Genomic DNA, 10,193 nt, shown 5'->3' with positions numbered 1-10,193 from the left:
ATGAGACCTGTCATATGTGTACCATTATTCCCATTTTGCAGATAGGAAAACTGAGGCCTAAGATCACATGACTTGACCCAAGGGCACATACAGCCAGTGAGTGGCTCGAAACAGAAGCTTTTTACTCGAGTGTTTTCATAAGTGTCTTCCAGGGGTCACAACCAGCACAGGTGCAACTCAGAACAAGGTATTCCGTGGCCCAATAATTTGGAGAACCGCTGGATATTTTATCTCCCTCTGCTTTTGTGGAGGCTGACAATGCATTTTAGTGAGTCTCTCAGAAAAGGAAACTTTACCTTGGTTTAATTCAGTGTTTTCCAAACTTATTTGAACAGGGAACCTCTTTTTTTAAAATACTTTTATTAGCATTTTGTTCTACGAAATACACTTTGGGACCTACTTGCCTACTTAGTCTCAAATGAAAGAACAGATGTGGAAGTCTCTGTAAACTGAAAAGTGCTACAGAGCTGTAAGGGCACGTTTTATTAGTATTGCTATTGTTGTCATCATCATGTTCTTAATTATTTTTTAGGGATCCTGTCCATGGCCTTCTGGTCAGTCTGTACTGCTGAATAATAATAATTAACATTTACTGAGCCAAACACTATTCTAAGTGCTATGTGTGTATTAACCAATTTATACCTTACAACTATCCAGGTGTTATCCCCACCAGAAAAAAAAAAAACGACATTATATCATGATGATTAAATGAGTAATAGATGTAAAATTCTTAGAAGAAAGCACTTAGGAATACTACAAGTGCTTGCTAGTTTCATTATCCTCATTTTACAGAGAAGGAAACCGAGGCACAGTACAATTAACTTACTCTAGGTCACACTGATAGTAATTGGATTGGGAACCAGGCAGTCTGGGGTCAGGGCCTATGCCAGTACCCACGGTACATTCTGCCTCTCAGCCAGAGATGGAGAGGAAACCCCAGATCTGGGCTCTCAGTAGCAAAGCCCGAATTCCTGTAAGCATCTCCTCATCCAGGGCCACCTCCCCCTAGCCTGCCTATCCCATCCAACCCTCATAACGACCACCACAAGCACCCTCCTGGGTAACAGGGGACAAGATATAGGGTTAGACGACCCTGGGTTGGACCCCAGCCCCACTGTTTACTGACTGGCTGATCTTAGACAAGTAGCTTAACCATCAATTTCCTCTTCAGTAAAGTGAGCATCATCTACCTAACAGGTTTGTGTGAAGATGGACTAAGATAATGGATATAAAGTACTTAGCACAGGGCCTAACCCATCTTAGGACTCGATAAACGATGATCCTACACCTACTCCCCTCGCCTCCTCTGAGAAGCCTTCCCTGATTGTGACTCCCTTCACCCCCAGGCAGGTCAGGCCCCCTCTGTTGTGTCCCTGGCTTACCCCCCCCTTGGCCTGCCACAACCCCTAGTCTTGAAATTATGGCTTTATGTGTCTTTCTCCCCCACAAAATGGAGCTCCAAAGTTCGGGCTTATTCACTGCTACATCTCCAGGGCCTACAAAACCAAGCTCAGCACATAGTAAAAGCCCAATTAATGTTTGCTGAATGAATGATTGAATTATCATAACAAGAAATATAGCTAATATTAATTTGGAGAGCCCACTGTGTACCAGGCCCTGTTCCAAACACTTTACATGAATTTTAACTCATTTAATGCAACAAATATATGAGGTATATACTATTGTTTGAGGTAAAGACCATTTGAGAAACTGAGGCACAGTACAATTAACTTACTCTAGGTCACACTGATAGTAAATGGATTGGGAACCAGGCAGTCTGGGGTCAGGGCCTATGCCGGTACCCCAGTCAGCCGTTTACTGACTGGCTGATATTATACAAGTAGCTTAACCATCAATTTCCTCTTCAGTAAAGTGAGCATCATCTACCTAACAGGTTTGTGTGAAGATGGACTAAGATAATGGATATAAAGTACTTAGCACAGGGCCTAACCCATCTTAGGACTCGATAAACGATGATCCTACACCTACTCCCCTCGCCTCCTCTGAGAAGCCTTCCCTGATTGTGACTCCCTTCACCCCCAGGCAGGTCAGGACCCCTCTGTTGTGTCCCTGGCTTAACCCCACCTTGGCCTGCCACAACCCCTAGTCTTGAAATTATGGCTTTATGTGTCTTTCTCCCCCACAAAATGGAGCTCCAAAGTTCGGGCTTATTCACTGCTACATCTCCAGGGCCTACAACACCTAGCTCAGCACATAGTAAAAGCCCAATTAATGTTTGCTGAATGAATGATTGAATTATCATAACAAGAAATATAGCTAATATTAATTTGGAGAGCCCACTGTGTACCAGGCCCTGTTCCAAACACTTTACATGAATTTTAACTCATTTAATGCAACAAATATATGAGGTATATACTATTGTTTGAGGTAAGGACCATTTGAGAAACTGAGGCACAGAGATGAGCTTGGTAAATAATAGAGGTAGGATTTGAAGCCAGTCAGTCTGGTTTTGGAGCCTGCAAGCTTAGCCACCACAAATGAGGAGGTGAACAGGTGGCTGCCTACCAACCCTCGCAGGGTTGCTGAAGCCAAAAGATGCTAAAAGCCTCACACATGCACAAAGGTTTATTGTTACTAAACTCTAGAAAAAGAAGGAATCTGTGTTTAAGGCCTGCTCCCCGCAGGCCTCAATTTCCCCATCTGGGAAGTAAGGATTGGGCTGGATAATATCAGGGTTCTTACACTCTTGGTGGTGCCTGCCTGCAGACCTAGAAGGTGGGGGGGAGAAAAGGGAAAGGAGGTTGGGCCAAGAGAAACTCAGAAAAGCACAGCACAGTAGCTAGGTGGGGCCAGCCAGGGGCCAGCAGAGCAGGGAAAGGCCCCACTGCTGCGTCCATGAACATCCAGGTCAAAGTTGGCTCTGATTCAGCTGGGAGTGGGGGTCAGGGGTGAGGTCCCAGGCAGGCTAGTGTGATACAGCAACTCAGGGTAATAATGACCATTCACAAGTAGCAAGCACTTTACAATTTGCGTTATTTCATCTGGGCCTCACACCAGCCCCTGACAACTAAGGCCTAGAGTGGCCTGGGGCTTGCCCAGGGTCACACAGTGGGTCATCACCTAGATCCCACATGACCCCTCTGTTGGTTGACCCATCAATTAAAACTGCAGCAAGTTATACTCTAGAAATTGCTCTGGCTCTTTAAGGAGGGAGCGAGCAGAACCCAGGTGGCCTGGGCCACAGTCAGGTGAGAGAAGTTGCCATTTCCACTCATTAAAAGTCTGGCCAGGGGAGCAAAGTGGGCACCTGGGTGCAGGAGGATCTCCTTGGGGCTCAAGCCGCAGCTGGACCGGGTGTCAGGCCCAGGCTGCTGTAATTGGGCCCCAGGCGTCCTGCTGAGCCCTTGTCCCTCAGGAAGCCCTGTAAGCCACCAAGGTCCAGTTCATTATGGCCTAATTGGTGGCAAATCACTCAGCCAGCCTCAGGGATGGAGAGCAACGAGCTCAGAGTAAGAAAAGTTTGAGCTGCCACAACTTTCTCCCATGCGACCACAACTTTCTCTGCAGTGGCCAAAACTTTCCCAGCCCTGGGGGCTACCGAAGTCTCCATTGGTGCCCAGGTTTCTCCAGGTGGCCCGAGCCCAGGTGCACATTGATACACTGCTGTCACCGCTGGGGCTGGTGTAACCCTCAGCCATAGCCTGGCAGTCTGAGGTGCCTCTGAGCTTCCCAGAGCCTCTAAGGTGCCTCTAATCTGCCAAAGGGAGCCTAGCTCTTACACCCCACCCCACCCCCCATCCCGTGACACTTGATGGGACAGCAGCCCCTCCACACCCGGGAAACAGGGCTTGGGCACTCCTGGGCCAAGCATGACTTCCTTGAAGGGAAAAAGAGGCCTTGGGAAGTTCACGGAGGCCTCTCCCTCGCTAGCCCACTTCCTCCTCACACCAGCCACAGGAGGGAGGAAGAGAGGATGATGCAAAGATGATGATGACAATAAGCAAACGGTTACTGTTTCAAAGCTAACCATCCTCTCTACATGAGCCCATTTACTCTTCAGAGAAGCCCCTTCAGAGGAGGTGGAATACTTACCCCTGTTTCATAGATCAGTTAACTGAGACTCAGAGACACAAAGCTCACCCACCTCATACAAACTTTCCCCTGTAGAAAATATCAGCTTTGATGTGAGACTAATTTGGGCTCCAATCCCTGCCACTTAACTGCTGTGTCAACTTATGCACGTTATTTAACGTCTCTGAGTCTTTGTTTCTTCATCTGTAAATTGGGGACATGATCATATCTATTTCATGAGATTGTCAGGTCAAAGACAGTGTATAGAAAGTGCCTATCCTAGTCCTGGCACAGAGTAAACATTCATTAAATGACTGTAGTTACTACACTCTTACAACTTGTGTAACGGAAAAAAAAAAAAAAAAAGCACAGGATTTGGAACCAGCAATTCAAAAAATTTGTTTGCTCCCATAATCCTTGCCAGTCTCCGGAACAGGCCCTGGAGTTTCCAGCATCGGTTAGATCTTCTCCCTGCTCTGCCCGAACATGATGAGACCGAGAAATAAGTGCAGTGGGCTGAAGGACAGGCCGGGGGTCAGTCTGCCCTCTAAGCCCACCTTTATCATTCATTAAATACCAGAGCAACTCCTGCCCCACAGAGTTTTCGTAAGAACTGCGTGTGACGTTGCATGGTCTGCAAATTCCAAAGCTGCATAGATATATCCCTTTCATTTCACAGATGAGGAAACTGAGGTTCGGGGACTTCAGGTCATTGCTAAAGGTCACCCAGCTGGTGGTGGCCAAGTCCAAGGGCTTTTCTGTCCAAAGAATACTTGACACCAAGCAGGAACCACAGCCTTCTTCAGCCTTCTACCCTCAGTCACTCACTCTGCGGTGTCACTGACAGATGCTGGGGCTGGCTTGACCAGTGGACAAGACATATGTGAGCTGGCCCTGCCTCTTCCCAGGGAACTCACATCAGAGGGTCAGTAAGACAAGCAGGAGATGCTCAAAATACATGCAGAAAGGACACACAGCCAGGGGGCATGCAGAGGGATTGGGGGTGACAGACACCTTCCAGTGTTTCCCTGTGAGCTAAACTGTGAGCTCCAGGATCTCTCTCTCCAGCTTCCTTCACCCCAAGTAAACCCACAACCTATGCAGAAAAAGAAAGGAGATGAGCTTGGTAAATAATAGAGGTAGGATTTGAAGCCAGTTAGTCTGGTTTTGGAGCCTGCAAGCTTAGCCACAACAAATGAGGAGGTGAACAGGTGGCTGCCTACCAACCCTCGCAGGGTTGCTGAAGCCAAAAGATGCTAAAAGCCTCACACATGCACAAAGGTTTATTGTTACTAAACTCTAGAAAAAGAAGGAATCTGTGTTTAAGGCCTGCTCCCCGCAGGCCTCAATTTCCCCATCTGGGAAGTAAGGATTGGGCTTGATAATATCAGGGTTCTTACACTCTTGGTGGTGCCTGCCTGCAGACCCAGAAGGTGGGGAGGAGAAAAGGGAAGGGAGGTTGGGCCAAGAGAAACTCAGAAAAGCACAGCACAGTAGCTAGGTGGGGCCAGCCAGCGGCCAGCAGAGCAGGGAAAGGCCCCACTGCTGCGTCCATGAACATCCAGGTCAAAGTTGGCTCTGATTCAGCTGGGAGTGGGGGTCAGGGGTGAGGTCCCAGGCAGGCTAGTGTGATACAGCAACTCAGGGCAATAATGACCATTCACATGTAGCAAGCACTTTACAATTTGCGTTATTTCACCTGGGCCTCACACCAGCCCCTGACAACTAAGGCCTAGAGTGGCCTGGGGCTTGCCCAGGGTCACACAGTGGGTCATCACCTAGATCCCACATGACCCCTCTGTTGGTTGACCCATCAATTAAAACTGCAGCAAGTTATACTCTAGAAATTGCTCTGGCTCTTTAAGGAGGGAGCGAGCAGAACCCAGGTGGCCTGGGCCACAGTCAGGTGAGAGAAGTTGCCATTTCCACTCATTAAAAGTCTGGCCAGGGGAGCAAAGTGGGCACCTGGGTGCAGGAGGATCTCCTTGGGGCTCAAGCCGCAGCTGGACCGGGTGTCAGGCCCAGGCTGCTGTAATTGGGCCCCAGGCATCCTGCTGAGCCCTTGTCCCTCAGGAAGCCCTGTAAGCCACCAAGGTCCAGCTCATTATGGCCTAATTGGTGGCAAATCACTCAGCCAGCCTCAGGGATGGAGAGCAACGAGCTCAGAGTAAGAAAAGTTTGAGCTGCCACAACTTTCTCCCATGCGACCACAACTTTCTCTGCAGTGGCCAAAACTTTCCCAGCCCTGGGGGCTACCGAAGTCTCCATTGGTGCCCAGGTTTCTCCAGGTGGCCCGAGCCCAGGTGCACATTGATACACTGCTGTCACCGCTGGGGCTGGTGTAACCCTCAGCCATAGCCTGGCAGTCTGAGGAGCCTCTGAGCTTCCCAGAGCCTCTAAGGTGCCTCTAACCTGCCAAAGGGAGCCTAGCTCTTACACCCCACCCCACCCCCCATCCCGTGACACTTGATGGGACAGCAGCCCCTCCACACCCGGGAAACAGGGCTTGGGCACTCCTGGGCCAAGCATGACTTCCTTGAAGGGAAAAAGAGGCCTTGGGAAGTTCACGGAGGCCTCTCCCTCGCTAGCCCACTTCCTCCTCACACCAGCCACAGGAGGGAGGAAGAGAGGATGATGCAAAGATGATGATGACAATAAGCAAACGGTTACTGTTTCAAAGCTAACCATCCTCTCTACATGAGCCCATTTACTCTTCAGAGAAGCCCCTTCAGAGGAGGTGGAATACTTACCCCTGTTTCATAGATCAGTTAACTGAGACTCAGAGACACAAAGCTCACCCACCTCATACAAACTTTCCCCTGTAGAAAATATCAGCTTTGATGTGAGACTAATTTGGGCTCCAATCCCTGCCACTTAACTGCTGTGTCAACTTATGCACGTTATTTAACGTCTCTGAGTCTTTGTTTCTTCATCTGTAAATTGGGGACATGATCATATCTATTTCATGAGATTGTCAGGTCAAAGACAGTGTATAGAAAGTGCCTATCCTAGTCCTGGCACAGAGTAAACATTCATTAAATGACTGTAGTTACTACACTCTTACAACTTGTGTAACGGAAAAAAAAAAAAAAAAAGCACAGGATTTGGAACCAGCAATTCAAAAAATTTGTTTGCTCCCATAATCCTTGCCAGTCTCCGGAACAGGCCCTGGAGTTTCCAGCATCGGTTAGATCTTCTCCCTGCTCTGCCCGAACATGATGAGACCGAGAAATAAGTGCAGTGGGCTGAAGGACAGGCCGGGGGTCAGTCTGCCCTCTAAGCCCACCTTTATCATTCATTAAATACCAGAGCAACTCCTGCCCCACAGAGTTTTCGTAAGAACTGCGTGTGACGTTGCATGGTCTGCAAATTCCAAAGCTGCATAGATATATCCCTTTCATTTCACAGATGAGGAAACTGAGGTTCGGGGACTTCAGGTCATTGCTAAAGGTCACCCAGCTGGTGGTGGCCAAGTCCAAGGGCTTTTCTGTCCAAAGAATACTTGACACCAAGCAGGAACCACAGCCTTCTTCAGCCTTCTACCCTCAGTCACTCACTCTGCGGTGTCACTGACAGATGCTGGGGCTGGCTTGACCAGTGGACAAGACATATGTGAGCTGGCCCTGCCTCTTCCCAGGGAACTCACATCAGAGGGTCAGTAAGACAAGCAGGAGATGCTCAAAATACATGCAGAAAGGACACACAGCCAGGGGGCATGCAGAGGGATTGGGGGTGACAGACACCTTCCAGTGTTTCCCTGTGAGCTAAACTGTGAGCTCCAGGATCTCTCTCTCCAGCTTCCTTCACCCCAAATAAACCCACAACCTATGCAGAAAAAGAAAGCTTGCTATGGACACACAGCGTCAAGACCACAGCCCCCTTCCAATCAGATGAGAAATTCTCAGGTGCTCTCCGCTTTCTGCCCCTTAGGAAGGGTCTGAGCTCAGTAGTGCCAGCCCCGTGTGATGGGCGATCATGATGGGGCCAGTGCTGGGCCAAACAGCTCTGACCTCTGTTTCCTGTCAAGCCTTGACCCCAGGTGGCGGCAGAAGGGAGCTGAGCCTGGGACCTTCTTATGACCTTGAATCATTGGTGGCCACCACTTCCCCTTCCAGAAAGAACCAAACCTGCAGGAGGAGTCAGGGACTCTGGAGGAGGAAGGAGGCTGAGGATCTGGATGGGGAGTTCTAAGGAAATGACCCAGGTTGGTCCAAGGGGAAGATTTGGGGGAGCTCAGAGGAGACATGGGTCCGTGCGCGCACACACACACGCGCGCGCACACACACACACACACACACACACACACACTTGAAATGTGGGAACGGCAGCAATGAAGTTTAGAATCAGACAACCCAAGTTCAAGTTCCAACTTTGCTACCTTCTGGCTATGTAGACAAGTGTGTTCATCCTCCACAAAATGGGAATAATACTAAGGCCAACCACATAGGGTCGTCATGAGGATTAGAGAGAAAGTCTTAGTTAATGTTTATAGAGTCCATACTCTACTAAATAAGGTACAGATGTTACCTCATTTGATTCCCAGAACATCTATGTGAGGCTTTGCTTGTTCACAGCTGTACATTATGCCTAGCCAATTGGGTGCTTAATAAATGTGTTGAGTGAATGAGTGAATGAAAATGATGTTGGTGTTATTATTATGCCCATTTTTCAGAAGAGCACACTGAGGCTCAAAGAGAGGAAGTAACTTGCCAGGATCACACAGAGCCAGGTCTCCTGCCCTCAGCCCTGACATCACCACGTTCTGACTGACTCAGGCTCACAGTCCGAGGGGGAGTCGTCGGGGTGCCACACCAGGAATGTCCAAGGATGAGGAATCTCAAACTAACTAGCCAGGCGGGATACAGGCTGCCACTTTTCCCAGGCACAGTTCCTCCAGCACAAGCCTGAGCCCAGGCAGCCTCTGCCCAATGTGGTGCTTGGGTGCCACCCTGTGGCTATTCTGGGAAATGCAGGCTGCCCCTGGCCTAGCCAGGAGGCCTCAGGGTGCAGAGAGAGGAAGGTCAGCTCTGCAGCCAGAGAGCTGCCAGTCCACAGATCCTGGGTGACGTCCCCAGCCTAGACATAGATAGGGAAAGACAGGATGCTCCAAAAGCTTCTCTCAGAGACCAAAGGGCCCCCAGAGCCAAATAACTTGTTTCTGGGGCCGCCCTGGACCTGAGGGGAAGCAGGCTTTTACATGTTGGTGTGATGGAGCTTCAGATCTTATGGGAGAGCAGGTTTGAGCAGGTTCAGATGTAGGGAAATCCTGACCACCTTGACTGAGAAATCTAGGAAAGACAGTCAAGGGCAGGGGCACCACAGGGACCAAGAAGAAGGAAAGGGTGGAGAAACAGTAGACAAGTGGACTACCCTGGAGTCCTGGGTGGGTGGGGAAGGGGGGGTGGAGGGAGTTGGGGGGAGCTATCAGGGGGTCCCAGGCCAACTGGGCTTCCCAGAGTGCCCTCTACAATGGGACAAAGGGTGAGACCTGGACTCCGAGACTCTTCGTGCTGCAGCAACTCAGAGCAGCTCAGGCAAGGACAGTCAGGGAGGGCTTCCCACAGCATGTGGTACCTGAGGTCCTAGGCGAGCACAGACAGCAACCAGGTGACACTGAGGGAAAGAAGGACAGGTCAGGCAGAAGAGTGGGTGGCAAAGTGCAAGTAATTTGGCCTTGCTGGAGGGCAGCGGCCCCTCAGGGAAGGGAGGGAGATACAAATTTGAAGGCCAGCGAGGGGCCTAGCCTTTACTGGGTTGGCCATGGGGAGGGCTCTGCAGGGTTTTACTAGGGTTGATAAGGTCAGGTCTGCCATCCAAAAGGATCCTCTGTCAGCAGCGGTGGAGGGGGCCCAGAGGGAGTGGTGGAGCACCTGGAGGTGACCTAGGACTAAGGCTTCAGGAGAGACTAGAGGTGGGACTGGCAGGACTCGGCGCCAGAGCAGCAGAGCAGATGACTGGTGTGAGGGATGAAGCCCTGTAACCTGGCTTGGAGCTGGGCTGGTCTCCTCAAGAAAGGGGATTAAGAGGTGGAAACCACAGGGTATGGGGAGGGGCGGTGCAATCACGGGCAGCCTTGTCGCATTTGAGGTGTGTGTGCCCACCTCGTGTCCCACCTTCCCGGTTGCCCCTGCTGTGCAGTCCTGGTGATGGTTTGCAGGGCC

This window comes from Pteropus vampyrus, unplaced genomic scaffold (genome assembly GCF_000151845.1).
Source record: "Pteropus vampyrus isolate Shadow unplaced genomic scaffold, Pvam_2.0 Scaffold311, whole genome shotgun sequence".
Lineage (NCBI taxonomy): Eukaryota > Metazoa > Chordata > Mammalia > Chiroptera > Pteropodidae > Pteropus > Pteropus vampyrus.
The sequence above is the reverse complement of the archived record's forward strand: the minus strand, read 5'-3'. Positions refer to the sequence as shown.